This window comes from Phyllostomus hastatus, unplaced genomic scaffold, assembly GCF_019186645.2.
Source record: "Phyllostomus hastatus isolate PE091 unplaced genomic scaffold, TTU_PhHast_1.1 phas_contig_86, whole genome shotgun sequence".
Lineage (NCBI taxonomy): Eukaryota > Metazoa > Chordata > Mammalia > Chiroptera > Phyllostomidae > Phyllostomus > Phyllostomus hastatus.
In genome coordinates this window covers 69,147,548-69,165,328 of record NW_025333977.1, presented here as the reverse complement: position 1 = coordinate 69,165,328, position 17,781 = coordinate 69,147,548, and the positions used below count along the sequence as shown (strand labels likewise).

The 17,781-nt window shown below is 37.7% G+C and overlaps 1 protein-coding gene and 1 pseudogene across 5 annotated transcripts in view; one reads left to right on the top strand and one right to left on the bottom strand.

The window, feature by feature from the left end:
- Positions 1-17,781, top strand: part of CMSS1 (cms1 ribosomal small subunit homolog) — a 382,394-nt gene that overhangs the window by 320,914 nt on the left and 43,699 nt on the right. The gene's annotated exons all lie outside the window — the stretch shown is intronic.
- On the bottom strand, positions 724-8,949 carry LOC123826904 (annotated as a pseudogene).

Sequence of the window (17,781 nt, the reverse complement as noted above, 5' to 3'; positions counted from 1 at the left end):
CACCTTAGCAGTGTGCTGGCTTAGAAGTTTCCACTCGTCTCTCCCTTTCAGCCAGATTGCTTATTCTATTTCTGGGCTTGTCCTGTCCATGAGTCAGATGGCCCCAGACTCTTCCTGTGGATGAAAGGGGCATACCTGACTTGGATGTATTTTCTGCATATATAAATTATAAAAAGGAAAAACTCTGTGTCTGTTCCTTGGCATAAAAGTAAGGGAAACTAGAGGGTTGAGTGAGGAAAGGATAAAATAGCCAATGTAAATAAAGCCTGGCCATGTGGCCTGAACACAGCAAGATGTGTAGCATAGGAAATGGCATTCGGGAATAATGGTTTTCTGTACTAAAAACAGTCATCAGAAACATAACATGTATCAGGTCCTGTTAATTTTTGCCACCATGTCCTAATCATGAAGTAAAAACATGTCACAAAGTGAAATAAAACATCTCTATGAAGACCTGTTTATTTCCACAGCACCGTGGGTTGGTTTTTGTCTCTTCCCCTTCAGCCAGTATGGAAACAGTCACCGGTCCCATCTCCCTGGGTCCTGAAACTATTTCAACAACCAGCGACGTCAATGAGGTCTTACCTGCTTTGATTTCCATAAATGGGGTTTGGTACAGGAGTTTGGAGACTATTGTATACTGACAAAACTCTGTGAAACCCAGAATCACCTTCCCCCACTGCCCTGAGTTCAGCTTTTTATTGAGTGTGTTACAAAAGAGGTTTAGTCAAAAAGACAAAAGTCATCATTGGACTCCTCAGATTCTTCTTTCTTTATTTACACTTTCTTCTTAGCTGGGGTAGCAGTGGTGACAAGGGAGGGACCTCCTACTGAAGCCACACCAGCTGCTGGGGCAGGTCCGCCAGCTCCTGACTTGCAGATGAGGCCCCCGTGTTGACATTGGCCAGAGCCTTTGCAAACAAGCCTGGCCAGAAAGGTTCAACATTTACACCAGCTGCTTTAATGAGGGCATTGATCTTATCCTCTGTCACCATCACCTCATCATCAAGCAGGATAAGGGCTGAGTAGGTGCAGACGAGCTCCAAGAGCTCCAAGAAATGAGCTCCAAGAAACGGAGGCCATGGTGTGAGCGAGTGCAAAGGCGCGTGCTGCTGGGTGCAGTGCTGGTCCCCAGATGCAGTGAGAACTTCACCCCAGTGCAGCCTTAGCTTCCTCAGAAGGACCCAGCACCTTACCAGCAGCTGAGGAAAGGGGCCAGAATCACCTTTTAAGGCCTAGTTCAAAGCTGTGAAATTATCAAAGGGAGTTGCTATGTATCATGGCCTCTGTTGTATTTATTAAAACATTAAATCATCGTATTTCTGAGAAATACATTGTTTAGTAGTTGTTTAAGGCTATTGGCTACACCCATGGGTTTGAAAGTGTCTGATACACACCAGCAGGTCCTCACCAAAAGAGAGTCAAGTTCTATCCTCCTCACCCCTCTACTGCTTCATACTCTGCACATTGCATTTTAATTGTATATCACAAGATTTATTACTGGAAAATATGTTGATTTGATTAAGAAATCAAAAAATATAATTCCTCTTAAAAGGGAAATGATAAGATATGATACAGAGGTGGTTAGTGTTGCTTACAACTGTAGGTTAACACTATAAGAAATTGTATGCTGTGAAAGATAAGCCAAGACCACAGAATTCATATTTTTTATTGAGGTATAATTTAAATTGACGTACTCAATAAGTCTTAAGTGTACTTTTCAATCAGTTTTGACCAAGACCTAGGACATTTCAGTCACACTTGAAAGTTCCCTGAGATCCCTTGCCAGTCGGCCCCTACCCCATCGCACCCCATGTGGTGCGACCACTGCTCTACCTCTGTCACTCCGCGTTAGTGCTGCCTACTCTAGAGATTCACATGAATGGAGTCATACAGGATGTACTTCACTTTATCCTGCTTTTCTTGGTAATGATTTTGAGGTTTATCCATGATGTTGTATTTACCAGTAGTCTATTCCTTTTATTACTCAGTAGCATTCCACTATTCAAATATACCATAGTTTATTTATCTAAATTTCTGTTGACAGGCATCTCTCACATTGTATTTTTTATTTTAAGTCATCATACAGTAAAATTTGCCTCTTTTTGTTTTGACATACAGGCTCTATGAATTCAACGCCCCCATAGATTTCTGTGACCACCGCCACGGGCAGTACTGTACACACAGTTTCATCGCCTTAGAAAACTCCCTAGTGCTATCTATCTCTTTTTAGTGCCATGCTCCTCCCAAAAATACCTCATCACTTCATATTTTTTCTCCATCACTGTAACATCACATTGCATTTCAATTACTTATGCAAATCCGTCATTCTCACTTGCCAGCTTCCCAAATAAGGACCATATTTTATTCATCTTGCTTCCTCTGGGCTTAGCACAGTACCAGGTACATAGCAGGTGCTCATTAAATATTTGAAGGATGAATGAGTTACTGTCCATGTGAGAAAACTAAAGGAACCAACATTTTGTTCTTTTTAAGAAAATCTTGGGTCCTTTTTTGACAATAATGATTTTATGATTTGAAAGCATTCTAAAGAGTGCTGTCTGGTAACTGCCACTTGAGAGAATATGTTGAGTCACACAAAATGAGTAATTGGCCATTAAAGGAGTTCAGCAAATGTTTAATTATACTAAATATATCACTGCTGGTTAAGTTTGAAAATGGAAATTAAAAGGAATAAGTTTAACATGGTTCTTTTTGTCTACTTACTACCTACTTTTAAGTGTATTCCAGAACTCTAAAATTCTCCTTCAGAGTCTTCAATATATTTCCCAGGCATTCTTAGCTCTACAAGGATTCTCTACACTATATTTAGAGAAACTCAATATTCACACTTACTTTTGAATGACATCTTGGTTTCCATATGTTCTCCTAAACCAGTGTCATCTTTATCTGAAATTTATTTTAACAAATCCATTATTATTGCAAGTGATACGTGGTTCTTGTCATTAGTGCCTTCCCTGGGGTATATTCAGTTCCTTTCAGCTTCAACTTTTCTTTTTTTCCCTTCAGTGTTTATTGGGGTTTCCTTTTCCATTCATCACAATGCTGAAATGACTCTGTATACTTACTTTTTGTCCTCTTAATTTCACCCACCAAGACATTATCTCTTACAAACTGAGCCCTTTGTCAACTCCACATCACATTTCAAGCAAGTAAATTTTCTCCATATGTTTAGCATATACTCCTGAACCCTGTAGCCACTTCCTTTTTTAAAACAGAAATGGAGAAACAGCTGTTTCTCAGTTCCTATAAAGTGTGTCCTGCTTTATAGATCATGCTGGACAGCTCTATTTTGATGTCTGCAATATTACTTGGTCCTTGAAATTGTGAATTTTCTGGACCTGAATTTCCCGGACCTGAATTTCCCTCTCACATTTGGAAAAGAAAGATTAATTCTATTAGATGTTTCGATGTGTTATACAGACTATGAGGTCTTCTCTGTAGTTTGTCTTGGTAGCTACTGAAGGGCTCACATGAAAGAAATTCCTTCTTCCTTGTAGCACAACAAAGTTTTCAACTGTTAAGATTGATATTATGTGGTTGTCTTATCCTGTGTTTCAGGAAATGTTCTTTGACTGTGTCCTCCAGATCCTCTGCTACATGCAAAGCACACGGGGATGAAAAGACACCCAGAGCTCAGAGAGCCTGCAGTCCAGGAGGAAGGACAGATGTACTATGTAGAGTGTTCTAATTAGGTGATGCCTGAGCTGTAACAATACCTAGAGGAGGTGCTGGCAAACTGTGGCCCATGGGCTGGCTGCCGATTTTGTATATAAAGTTTTATTGTACTATAATTTTATTGTACTATAGTCATGTATATATTTTCAGTGGATGGTTTCATGATTCAATGTGTGGAGATTGTGTGGCCCACAAGCCTAGAGTATTAACTATTTGGTCCTCTAATAAAAAGTTGCCAACTTCTATCTTAGGAGAAGGAACATGAAGAAAGTGTATGGTCATTAAAAAACAGGGTATGGAAGGACAACTTGGAGAATGTCAGCAATTTTAGGGATAGGTAAAAGAAGACGGTGTGCAAAGTGATGTTTGAGAACCAAACCATAGTATTCCAGAAAACAAAGGAGTGTCAAAAAGTTGAAGGTCAACAATATTGTCAAATATTCAGAGCAATCAACTAAATGATGGTTATGGGGACCATGTCCTGAGAATTAACTTGTGTGCCAGACTGTGTGCAAAGCAATTTACATTCATATCAGGGTTCCGTTTAACAGCCTTATAAGGTATGAACTATTAATACCTCCATTTTATAAATGAGGAAATTAAGGCACAGAATGAGCAAGTAACTTTTCTCAGGTCACACAGCTTATAAATGGCAGAAAAGGCATTTTAATACAGGCAACCTGATTCTAAAATTACAGGCAACCTGTAATTTTAATCCTTGTGCCACATTGATTTGACATTTAGGGAATCATTGATGTCCTTTACAAGAGTAATTTCAGTAGCATGATGAAGGCGGAAGATGGCTTCAAATAAGTGATAATGATGTTTGCCATGGGCTACGCATTGGTCTAAGAGTTTTAAACTAATTCACTGTATCCTCTCAATAACCTCATTATATAAGGAAACCATGGCACAGGAGGGTGAATTTACTTATTCTAAGCTGAAGAGTTATTGAGTGACAGAGGTATATTCGAACATCTGGAGCAAAATTGCTTACCCTCCACACCTACATCCTTACTGAACTTCATCTGTCCCTGGCACTTTCCCAGCTCTTTCAAAGATTATGGCCTGAATCTGGAGCTCCAGCCTTTCTAGCTATTCACTGTACCCTAACGTGATAGCCATGTAGGGATATAAAAGAGAAGGAAACTCAATATATATATATTTTTAGAGAGTTTTTTTGATAGAATACTGAATTTTAAATTTTTTAAAGATTTTTATTTATTGATTTATTTTTAGAGAGGGAAGGGAGGGAGAAAGAGAGAGAGAGAAACATGAATGTGTGGTTGCTGGGGGCCATGGCCTGCAACCCAGGCATGTGCCCCGACTGGGAATTGAACCTGAGATGTTTTGGTTTGCAGCCCGTGCTCAATCCACTGAGCTATGCCAGCCAGGGCTTTTAATATATATTTTTTAATAATATTATAGTATGGTGCCCACAGAAGACTCAGAGGCAGATCAGTGGAACCAGAGCCTAGTTATGCTTTATGTTTTTATTTGTTTATTTCAAAGAGTTTATTCATTTTTTTAAGAGACGGAAACATTGATTTCTTGTTACACTTATTTATGCATTCATTGGTTAATTCTTTAATGTGCCCTGACCAGGGATTGAACCCACAACCTTGGTATATTAGATGACACTCCAACCAAATTACCCAGCCAGGGTGTATGCTTTACATTTTAATGAAATGGAAATGCTATGACAAAACAGTGAAGGAAGGGAAGCATCATTCAGGAAGATGTCAGGACAGTTGATTAACTATTTGGAAAAATAATAAAGTTAGAGTTTCGCTTTACACCATACAACAAAATAGACTTCATAGGATTGAAATTAAATGTTAAAAAAAAAAGATTATTTCAATTTTGGCCTTAGCTGGCATGGTTCAGTGGATTGAGCACTGACCTGCAGACCAGGGAGTCACCAGTTCAATTCCCAGGCAGGACACAATCCCTGGGTTGTAGGCCAGGTCCCCAGTGGGGAAGTGTGCGAGAGGCAACTACACATTGATGTTTCTCTCCCTCTATTTCTCCTTCCCTTCCCCTCTGTCTAAAAATGAATAAAGTCTTTTTTTTATTTTAAAAACATTAACACATTTTTAAAAAAATAAAATTTAACCATTCATTACTGAGATCTGAATCATTGTAGTGGATATTGATTACTGTACTATGTCATTGTCCAAACTGCTTTGCTCACTTGAGTTTTTGTATCTATTTATTTTTATAGTTTTCCCTTCTCTCCCTCGACTTAAGGATATATGCTATCACTTTTTGCTTCCCTCAAATCTCTGTCTTTCAAAACCTGTGTTCCTTCTTATAAATTATACTGCTTTTAATACCAAGACTTTCTGATAATAAAACAATAATATTTGTTCTAATAATTTGTAAGAAAACTAGATAAAAGTGTCTGTTTTGGAATGGGGAGAATTTTTCTAAGCATAATTGCAATGAAAAATAGGATATATTTGATCTCATTACAATTTAAAACATCTGTAGATCAAAAATAATTTTTAAATTAACCTTAACATTAAAAGACTCATATCATTGATAAGGAAACCATTAAAACCCTTTTTGATAAATGAACAAAAGTTAAGTACATTCTATTCATATAAGGAATACACACGGCCAATAAAAACAGTAAAATATTTACCCTTGAATGAATATAAATTAAAATGCAATATTATTTTAATCTCTTAGCAATGGTTAAAAATTCAGTGTTTGTGGTGGCTGTTGCAACAAGGTATTTTTTACACATGTTGATGACTTGAAAATTGATCCAAAACCTTTTATAAATATTCCCTAAGTTAAAACCCTTAAGAACATGCATAAAATTTTGCAGTGTATTTTCTTCTAAAAATCTTTTGTAGTCAGAAATACATAAAATGTTACAAAAATATGTATTACAACATATTTGCAAAAGCAAAATTTTTGGAAATAATCTAAGTAGTGATAAAAGAACAAATAAATGTAATGTAGGCAAATAGTGTTTTGTTATACAGCTGTTGAAAAAGTTTTCCAAGACTAGTGGACGTGGGAAAGTGCTCATGATAGAGTATTAAAGTATTTGTGTAGGCTATGTAATTCCAGATCAGTGAAGTTGTGTGCATATGTGTATATATACATACATATATTCATATGCACAGAGAAGAAAAAGGTAGAAGTAAATGTGTCAAAATTATAATAGATTTTTTTATAGTGGGACCATCTTTTTAAAGTAGTACCATATTTTTGTTTCTTTTTACTTTTCTTTATTTTCTCAATCTCTACAATTAGTATTTATTGCCTTTAGATCAGGGAAAAGGTAAAAAAGAATTTAATGATGACCCCATAAAATTGGTAGTATAATATTGACAATTCAAATTTTATTTTAGTCTCTCTATTTATTTACCTCATTAGACTGTTACATCTCAGCTTTATCCTACATCATCGTGTAAGAGCTCAGAGCTGTGGTTCTTGAAGGTCATTCCAAACACAAATCCCTCTCTGTGTATTTCCAATGTAGTGGGTAATTATGTGATAGGTAACTATCTCTAAGCCTAGTTTGCCAATAAGAAACTTTGAGAATGAAACAGTAAAGTACCTTGCCCTAAGCTACACAAAAAGGCAGTTAAGATCTTGTTTTTTCCATTGAGAAGCTAGGTAAGAAAGTTAAGCATTTTGAAGCAGGGCATGTGAACATTACACCCACTTTTAACAATTCACAAAAGGTACATTAAGGGCATACATTAAGTAATGTAGTAGGAAGTTGAAGTCTCTGTGAAGGCTGTAGGGCAGTATTAATAGAAACAGTGTGCTTTTCCATTGTAACATTTCTCTTCCTTGGGGTCACACTTTATAGCAAGGGTGAGTGTGTAGCAGCTCTAACTGCAGCCTCATAGGCTTTTTCCTTATGAAATTTCTGCTCAGAGGACATGATGTAACTCACCCATATAACGGGCCATGTTCTCCTATATATATTTTTAATTTTACCTTATGCCTCTGTACTTCAGCATTCCACCTCACTCTGGAAATTTTGACTTGTCCAGGGATACAGCATTTTTAATAGAAATTGGCCTGAACCAGAAGAGAATCATAAATCACAGCAGTATGATTTCAGTTCACAAATGGGAAAAAACAAAAGTTGGAACTAGGATTTAAGCCTTCTAGGACCTCCTTCATCACTCTTCTCCACTGGTACTTCCAAAAATGCGTACACAGAGGACTGTTCTGGGAGTTACAGTCATGCTGTGCGGAGCAGAGGTCAGGGGTCCGAAAAGTCTGAGGATGACATTTTCAGTCCCGCACTTGGATAGTAGCACATGTTAATACATTAAAGAATCCTTGCAATAAGACAGATACTAAGCCAGATAAGATGTGGGAATGACAAGCATAAACCAGGACTGGCCTAGGCAAAGCAGAATGTATTTTCTCCCCAGGTAAAATGTAGGATGGGCTGGGGTGGGGTGGGGGGGAGAGTTACTAACACATCTGGACAAATTGGATGGGTTTGTTTGTTGTAGTGGAGTGTAGCTCAGCACTTACAGCAGCTTCAGTTAGATGAGTGTTATTTATTTAAACAATACATACTTTATCATGTTAAACTGGGCTCTACTACATGAATTCCAATACAATGCTTAGAGACCAGGATCCCTGGAGAGCTACTTAATTTGCTTTTTTAAAGTTAGAGGGGCAGCATTGCACAGCGATTAAGAGTAGACTCTGAATCAAGACTGCCTAGATCTAAACCTTGGCGCTGACTTTTATTGACCTCAGGCAAGTGCCTCAGGTTTCCACCTCTGAAAAACATTATAATAATAGTACCTATCTCTTAAGATGGATGTGAGAGTTAAATGTCAGTGTATGTAGAGCATTTAGAAAAGTATCTTGCACAAAATATGTTAGAGGTATTATAATCATTATTAGTTTATTCTAGGAACAGGGAATTTATATAGCACTGCTTCCAAAATGTATCAAGTATGTTCGTCCAATTAACGCAAAAGTTATATTACCCAAAATGCACTGCCGGCATTCAAGGCTCTCCGCCGAGCTCCAGCTACACAGGGTGACCAGAAAAGGTGACATTGAAATTACTCATAGTTTGAAAACTGCCTCCAAATACAGTAGTTCCCCCCCCCCTTTTCTGAAGGGGTATGTTCTAAGATTTCCAATGAATGCCTGAAACCTCAAATAGTACTGAACCCTGTATGTACTATGTTTTTCTATACATACCTTTTCACTTAAAGGCTCCTTTTTGTCATATCGAATTGCCAGCATCACTATCTTTGTGGTTTGGGGCCATTATTAAGTAACTAAGTGTGACTTGAACACAAGCACTGCAATACCCAGCCAGTGAATCTAAGAGTGAAGGACCATTACTGAGTGACTATTGGATGGATAGAATGTACAGTGTGCTACACAGGACAAAGGGATGCTTCCTGTCGGGAGAGGTTTGGAGCAAGATTTCATAGCACTGCTCAGAATGGCACACGATTTAGCACTTATGAATTACTGTTTTTGGACCATGGCTGACCCTAAGTAACTGAATCCGCAGGAACCAAAACTATGGACAAGGAAGGACTACTGTATATAAATGTTCCAACATTTAAAACAAACCAGAAAGGAAGAAGAGTGGAGCTCTAACACTCAAGACTAAAGCTGAGGTCCTGCTGCTTAAACTGACTTTCCTAATTTCTTTCCTTAAGCTAATATTAAATAGGATAAAAGAAAAATGCCTTATTGCAGAACACACAGCACATGAGTAGCTGTTCTTCCTGCAAAGTTGTCCTCTGAGAGCTGTATGATCTCCAGTGCACTGATGTAATGTAAAGATAAGACAGGTCCTGTAGCACCTTGACACTTGGCCTCCAAGGCCCCTCCACTGGCACTGCAGCCAGGCTTAAGTGTGAGCCTTTAGGCAAGAGGTCAGGCTCCTGTGACTCTGGGTGCTTTGTTCTGATGCAGACTGATGATTCCTGAGGATGCTATCCTATGTACATTTTTAGAAATTAGTAAATGAACTATTACTAACCCAGAAACCAAAATTTTGAGAAACAACACTCAAGATTTAATTCTGCTGACATGTAACTGGTGACACAAATCTTGTAGCATTTAAGCTCCCCACAGAAAGGAGGTGAAACAGTTTTCTTCAGTCATGTATTTTTGAGATGATCTTACTGGTCTTAGTATTTTTATCTTCTTTCAGAGTTTCAGGAACTATAAAGCAACTCCAGTTTAGAGTTTTGCCATCTTATTCCAGATTCACTAACTTTAAAGTTTTCTGTGGGAACTGGCAACATATTTTGTAAGCCAGGTCTGGGTCCTTTGCTAGGAACATCTTCAGCTGTGAAAAAAGCCTTTTTGGAAGGTAGATCAGGCTGTAGCAGTTGAGACTAGAAATGGCAAAATTAAAGGTCGTAATAGATTCCCTCATTCCCCATTCCAGTTCAGAATAACAACAAAATTTCTGATAGAACCAACTCACATTCAGAAATATTTGTTTTGTCAAATCTTTCGGAGAGAGGGAGAAGGCATCTTAAAGAGCTTAAGAGATGGAAGAGGTAAATCATGCCTAGTTTCTTGCCGGATATGGAGTACAAAAGCAAAAAGGAAAAGATGGTAGCTAGGAAGAACAAAACAAAACCAGAGAGGTTTTGCTAGTGTAAAGCCTGATGAACCACCACACCCTGCAAAAGACTTTGAGTGGTCCAGTGTTCCCACACCTGGACCTGGGACTGCATGGCCAGGAAAAGCTGTGAGACTGAGCCTGCCCAAGCTTCTCTGAGCAGCCCCTTCAAAGCGGCCAGAGGCCCTGCATTAGGCATCACAAACTTGGCCTTGGATTTGCTGCTCCTCCTGCCACCTGTCACTGAATTCTTCATCTGTCCACTAGATCCTAGTCTTCTTTTCTCCACATTTTTCTTTCTCAGTGAAAATTGTGGCTACTCAGAAGGTCTTTACAAAGGAGGTGAAACTTGAGCTGAATTTGGGAGGAAAGAGTAATATTTTGATAGAAAAGCAGAAATGACAAGGATAAAGGGAGAGGTGGCATTCTGAACAGTTAAATGAGAGATACATTTACAGACCTTATGATTGTTTTCTGGTTTGGACTGATTGATTATAAGTCCTTATTCTTTGGTCATGACATAGCTGTAGTAATTATTTTGAAGAGTGTGCAGAAGCAATAAAGGATGGTACACAACCATAGGTCCTCCCCTCTTCTTCCCTCCACTGCCCTGTGTTCTGTTTTGCTGGTGTGGCCTTAGGACCTTCACTAAGCTCACTCTTCAGAGTCCTGTTCTTTGGAATGTGGGAATTGTATTCTTTCTTAGTGATGCTGGTGGGAGTCCCTTAATGAGCTGGGAACATGGTTCTTAAAGAGTAGTTCCCAGCCCTGCCTCTCCCAGCCAAATAAAACATTCTGACTCCAAGGGATGAGTAATTTTAGCAAAACACTTTAGACTGTTGAAGTACAGCTGTGTCTCCAGCATTAGTTTTCAGTGTGTATAGTTCAATTTCTCAGAGAACAGCCAACCACCTCTAGAGATATAGAATATCCCCACAGTAAGTGAAATTGAACTACATTAAACAGGAACAATTTTTTAAAACTGGGTCACAACATAATAATAAAAGGAACAATACAACCAACAGAAAGTTTAAACAATTCTCAACTTGCATGCACCTAATATACCATAATGCTTATTACATCACAAAAAGGAAAACTTAGTGGGCTAAATACCCAATATCAAAGGTTATAAAATCAGTAGAGTAAACCTTAAGAAAGTAAAGAACATTAATTAGTGTAATAAAAGTCAAAGATGTAATGCAAATTATCTATAAACAGAGAACCTGTTTTTTCTTAAAGTTTTCTCCAAAGTTGAGCAAAAAAAAAGAAGATGCAATTTTAAAAATGGGAGAAAAGGAGACATAGCTATATGTAATGATCAACTCTTACTGATGAATTTGAAAAGTTAGAGAAAACAACCAATTACCTAGAAAAATATTACCCAAACAGTGAAAAATAACTAGAAAAGACAAAATAATCATATAATCATTAGAAATTGAAGCATTTATTAAACAATACCCTCCTGCCACACCCACACACACACACACACACACACCACTCTGAGGACTTCCAGTCAAGATGGAGGCATAGGTAGACACGCCTCACCTTCTTGCACAGCCATAGAAAGAAGTACAACCAGATCGCAAAAACAAATAACACCCAACACCGTCAGAAAATCAAGCTGTATGAATGGCCAACACCAAGGATTTAAAGAAGCCACATTCATCCAGACAGGTAGAAGGAGTTGTAAAGCCAGGGCAGAGAGGGCACAGTAAGGCACAGAAGTGGTGGCAGCAACAGCAGAACAGATGGTCCCACATACTCATGTGGTGAACAAAAATTGGGAGGGATACCTTGGGAGTGAATGATCCCAGCCCCAGGTCAGACCACACAACCCAGGGTTCCAGCACCCCATTTCCTCTGGCTGTAGATACCAGTGGGAGTTAGGGCAGCAGAAGAAACTGACAGATTTTCACCACTTAAAAGGGTCCATATGGGCTTAGAAGGTACACAAATCCCACAGTAGCAGCTGGAAGGGCACCAATCACATACAGGAGGTGAGTGAGGTGGGGCATACTGAAAGTGGGACAAGGACCTGGAAGGCCTCCAGAAGCCAGGGAGTGGCACTGACCCTCTCTGAGCCCTGCCCCCACCACATACACACACTGCCACAAAGTAGTAAGCAGATTGCCCTACCCTGGCAATTACTTAAGACTCTGCCCCACACGATTTACAAGTGCCTTTTCTATATAGGCCATGCTACTAAGACAGGGAGTAAAGCTTTACCTAATACACAGACACAAACACAGAAGACTGCCAAATTGAGCAGGCAAAGAAATACTGCGCAAATGAAAGAACAGAACAAACCCCCAGAAAAAGAACTAAGTGAAATGAAAATAACCAACCTATCAGAGTTCAAAACACTGGTAATCAGGATGCTCAGAGAACTCATGGAGTATGGCCACAAAATAAAGGAAGAAATGAGGGACACATTAAGTGACATAAAAATATACAGGGAACCAAGAGTGAAAGGAAGGAAACCAGAGTTCAAATTAATGATTTGGAACAAAAGGAAGAAATACATATTCAACCAGAACAGAAAGAAGAAAGAATTCAAAAAAATGAGGGGAGGCTTAGAACACTATATGACAACTTTAAACATGCCAACATCTGAATCATAGGGGTACCAGGAGGAGAAGAGGAAAAGCATGAAATTGAAAATTTATTTGAAAAAATAATGAAAGAAAACTTACCTAGTTTGGTTAAAGAAGCAGACATAGAATTCAAGGAAGTAGGGAGAGTCCCAAACAACTTGGACCCAAACAAGACACATCATAATTAAAATGCCAAAGGTTAAAGATAAAGAGAGAATCTTAAAAGCAGCAAGAGAAAAGCAGTTAGTCACTACAAAGTAGTTCCCATAAGACTGTCTGTGGATTTCTCAAAAGAAACTTTTCAGGCAAGAAGGGGCTGGCAAGAAGTATTCAACGTGATGAAAAGCAAAGACCTACAACCAAGATTACTCTATCCAGCAAAGCTGTCATTTAGAATGGAAGAGCAGATAAAGTGCTTCCCAGACCAGGTAAAACTAAAGGAATTCATTATCACCAAGCCATTATTACATGAAATGTTAAAAGGACTTATTTAAGGAAAAGAAGACCAAAACTATGAACATTAAAATGACAACAAATTCACAACTATCAACAACTGAATCTAAAAAACAAAAACACACTAAGGAAACAACCAGAACAGGAACAGAATCATAGATATGGAGATCATTTGGAGGATTATCAGCTGGCAGGGGGAAGGAGGAGAACAGGGAAAAGGTGCAAGGATTAAGAAGCATAATTGGTAGGCACAAAATAGACAGGGGAGGTTAAGAATAGTATAGGAAATGGAGAAGCCAAAGAACTTATATGTATGACCCATGGACATGAACTAAGGGGGGGGCATTGTGGAGGGAAGGCGGGTACTAGGCAGACGGGGCCAAAGGGGGGAAAATGGGACAGTTGTTAAAGCATAATTAATAAAATATACTAAAAAAAAAAAAACCCTCTGCTTGTTTTACTGACAAATTTTACCAAGTATCAAGGAACAGATTAATCTCAACTATATATACTGTTTCAGAGGATGGAAAACAAGTAGATATTTCCAACTTCTAATATAACCTCAAGACTTAAACTAGACAAAGAATAGTACTAGAAATGAAAACCATGTCATCCTCACTGTTAAACATTGATGAAAAAAGTCTAAATAAAATGCTAACCCCCCCAAAAATTATAAAAAACAAATATGTAATGACCAATGGGGATTTATCCTAGGAATAATATCCTGTCTTTATAATTCATCATATTAACAGAATATAGGGAAAAAAAACATATGACCATCTTAGTAAATGAAAAAACAAAAATCACTGCATTAAATTTAACATATAGTCATGATTTAAAGCAATAAAAATGAATTAGCAAACAAGGAATAAAAGGAAACATTACAACTGGATAAAGGTGTAGTACATACAGGGTGGGCAAAAGTAGGGTTGAGTTCATGCAGAAAAAATACAATAGTTATAGTTAATAAATAGTAATACAAGAATAAACTCTGTTTTGCACACTAATAACTATGTCTATTTTTGCCCCACCCTGGATATACAGTGGAATAGTACTTGGTCATAAAAAATGAAATCTTACCATTTGCGCCAACATGTATAGACCTAGAGGGTTTTATGTTAAGGGAAATAAGTCAGAGAAAGAAAAATACCACATGGTTCTGCTTATTTGTGGAATCTAAAAAGTAAAATAAATGAACAAACAAAACCAAAACAGACTCATAGATACAGAGAAAAAAAACTGATGGTTGCCAGATGGGAGGGAATTTAGGAGGCTGGGTAAAAATGTGAAGGGATTAACTATAAATTGGGAGTTAAAAAATAGTTACGGGGCTGTGAAATACAGCATAGGGAATACAGTCAGTAGTATTGTAATAATTATGTATGGTGCCAGGATCACTTCATAAGTTATATAAGTGTCTAACCACTATGCTGTACATGTGAAACTAATGTAATATTCAATGTCAACTATAATTGAAAAAAATCAAAATTTTAAAAAAAGAAAATGTTACTAGGCTGTAAGAGGCATCTTTTCATGCAGGACAATATTAAGATTGTGGACTCTAGGTTTAAGTATACCTGAGATTCAAATCCTATCCCTGCCAATTACTAGTTGTGTTATATTGTACAATCATTACAAATTGTTTATGAGTTAGCTTCTATTATTTTTTAAGTGAGGTTTATTGACAAGTAATTTACATAGAGTAAAATTAACCTTTTGCCATGTACAGTTTATAAATTTTGCTTAACTCATACAGTTGTGTGGCCACCATGACAAGTTAGAGAACATTTCCATCACCACCCTGCCAGAGATCTCACATCTCCAGTGCTCAGTGACTGCTGACCTGTTTTTTGTCCCTATAGTTTTAAACAAACTAGAGTGTTAAATAAATGGAATCACACATCATGTGACCTCTTGAATCAGTCTTCTTTTATTTAGCATTAGGCTTTTGGAACTTATTCATGTTGTTGTATGTTTTAGTAATTTGTTTTGTGAGAAAACATGAGAACTAATAAGAGGATTTGGTGGGTTGCTCATCAGGGCAGATCCAGGCCTTTGTGAACCTTGAAGCTTATATGATTTGGGATCCATCTCTTAGGAAAAAAATATAAAATTACCATACAAAATTAGGTATGAGAGAAGTTATTTTAAGTAAGAAATCACAACTGTATTGCTAGAAACAAAAGAATTCTGAAAACTTTTCTTTTACTTACTTCATCAAATAAGAAATTAGCCCAGCTGGTGTGACTCAGTGGATTGAGTGCCTGCCTGCAAACCAAAGGGTCTCCAGTTCGATTCCCAGTCAGGGTACATGCCTGAGTTGCAGGCCAGGTCCCCAGGAGGGGGCCACGTGAGAGGCAACCACACATTGATGTTTCTATCCCTGTCTTTCTCCCTCCTTTCCCCTCTCTAAAAATAAATAAATAAATAAAATCTTTAAACAAAATAAGAAATTAAAAATATGATTTCTTTAAAAACTATGTAAAATATACCATCTATTCCTACAGGAAAGATCTTCCATTTTTAATAGACAAAAATTTTCTGCTTAGTTTTACATTTTTGATGATTGGAAGAATTTTTCACTAACTAGTTTCTGGTTCAGTGCTTGCCAAACCTGGCTTCTCTTCCTCCTCCCACATGGTTCTAGGATGAGTGCTACAGGCACATTCGTCCCCGATCCATAACATCTGGTCCCACTCTCTTTGTAGCAGGGTGTCTCCTGTTAGCACAGTATGGAAGGATTGTTTATTCCTTGAAGCAGTCCTGCCCTAGGACAACTAGCAATAACTTAACTATAGACTATATGATTGTGAACCACATAATATCCCATCGTACTCATACTAAATGTGTGTTCAACCAACTTCCTCTGTATCCCCAAAAGTCTCACTCCCACCCCGACACCACTCACTAGAGATATGTGACAAAGGAGAATTCTAACTGGAAATAACAGTGGTCTTAACATATTGTAATTAAAATACCTCTCTTTTGCAAATTTTTCAAGAAAATTGGACTCTATGATTTACTGCCAGGGTTCCTCCAAGAACCTAGAAAGAGTTCATTCAAGCAAGTACTTGGAAGCTTAAGGAAATTGCTGGGAAACTGGACTTGATATTTCTCATTAAGAGGACAAAGACAGGGATTGAAGGAAAGGAACCTTTTAATTTCAGCCTGCTCTTTTTGCCGTATATTTAAAAAGAACAGTGTACTTGAGTACTCTTTTGGAAGAATTCAACAAATTTTTTATCTTTTTGAATATTTTAAAGTACACTGAGTGATTTGGAGACTAGGTGGCACCATCTTGGTGGTTCCATTCCATGGGCTCAGTCAGCCTCTGGGTCTGATTGGTACAGGTCTGGTGTCCCTCCTCAAATGCCAGCAATTCTAGAGCAACCCTGGTGCTGGACCCGGGCTGGATAGCTTGGGTCTCCATACTTTTCTCTTGGTATTTTCTTAGTGGAAATCACAGAACCAGCATCCTTAATTCAGGAAACCACTTTACTCTTTTAGAACCAAAAAACAACTAATATATTCAATCTATGGTGATAGGAGATGATGTCATTTTATATATTAAAAGGTTGCAGATGAAATAATGTTTTGGAACAAGAAGTAACTCAGATTTAAAGCACTTGATTAACAGGGTATTTTAAATATTTCCCATGGGTTTTTGTTGTGTAAGAGTCACATACCTTTAAAAATGTGCTATTTTCAGCTAAATTGCTTAAATACAGACTGTGTACACTTCAGTTTTCAGACTCTGGGCAATGGAGAAATACAGAATTCAGAATTTTTTTTTAAAGAACACTGCTTGGTTTTTAAATATATATGGGTTTCATACTGACAGTTACCTATTTGTATTTCATCTTTTTATCTTAAAGTGTTTTTAAAGCTAATAAAAGTATAGAAGCTTTAAGTAAGGGTGTAATGTTTTACAGATAATACATATTACTTTTATAATAGAAATATAAATAAAGCATTAGATGGGAGTGCCTTTCACTTGTAATCAACACTGGGTCAAGTACTTGAGGTACTCATGGGTAACTCTCAAACTGTTTACAGCTGAGGTGGAGAAAAAAACCAAACATTTATGCAGTACCAGCACACACTGTGAGGAAGGATAAAACTATGTGCTGATTTATAAGGTACAGTAAGTGTAAGTACAGAGGCAGAAGGAAGGAGGGCTGTGTAGTTCTAGCAGAGGCTTACCTGAATGATTCCCAATGAAGATGGGTTGGAGGGTGTTCAGAGAAAGAGGACGCCATGAATAGAACCCAGTATAAGGAATTTCATAGGACCAAATGAAGGTTGTCATTTCTGGGAAAGGATATTCCCCAGGTCAGATTGCCAGATTTAACAAGTAAAAATGTACAACAACCTGTTAAATTTGAATTTTAGATAAACAGTAATTTAGATATTCTCCATGTAATATTTGAGAGTTGC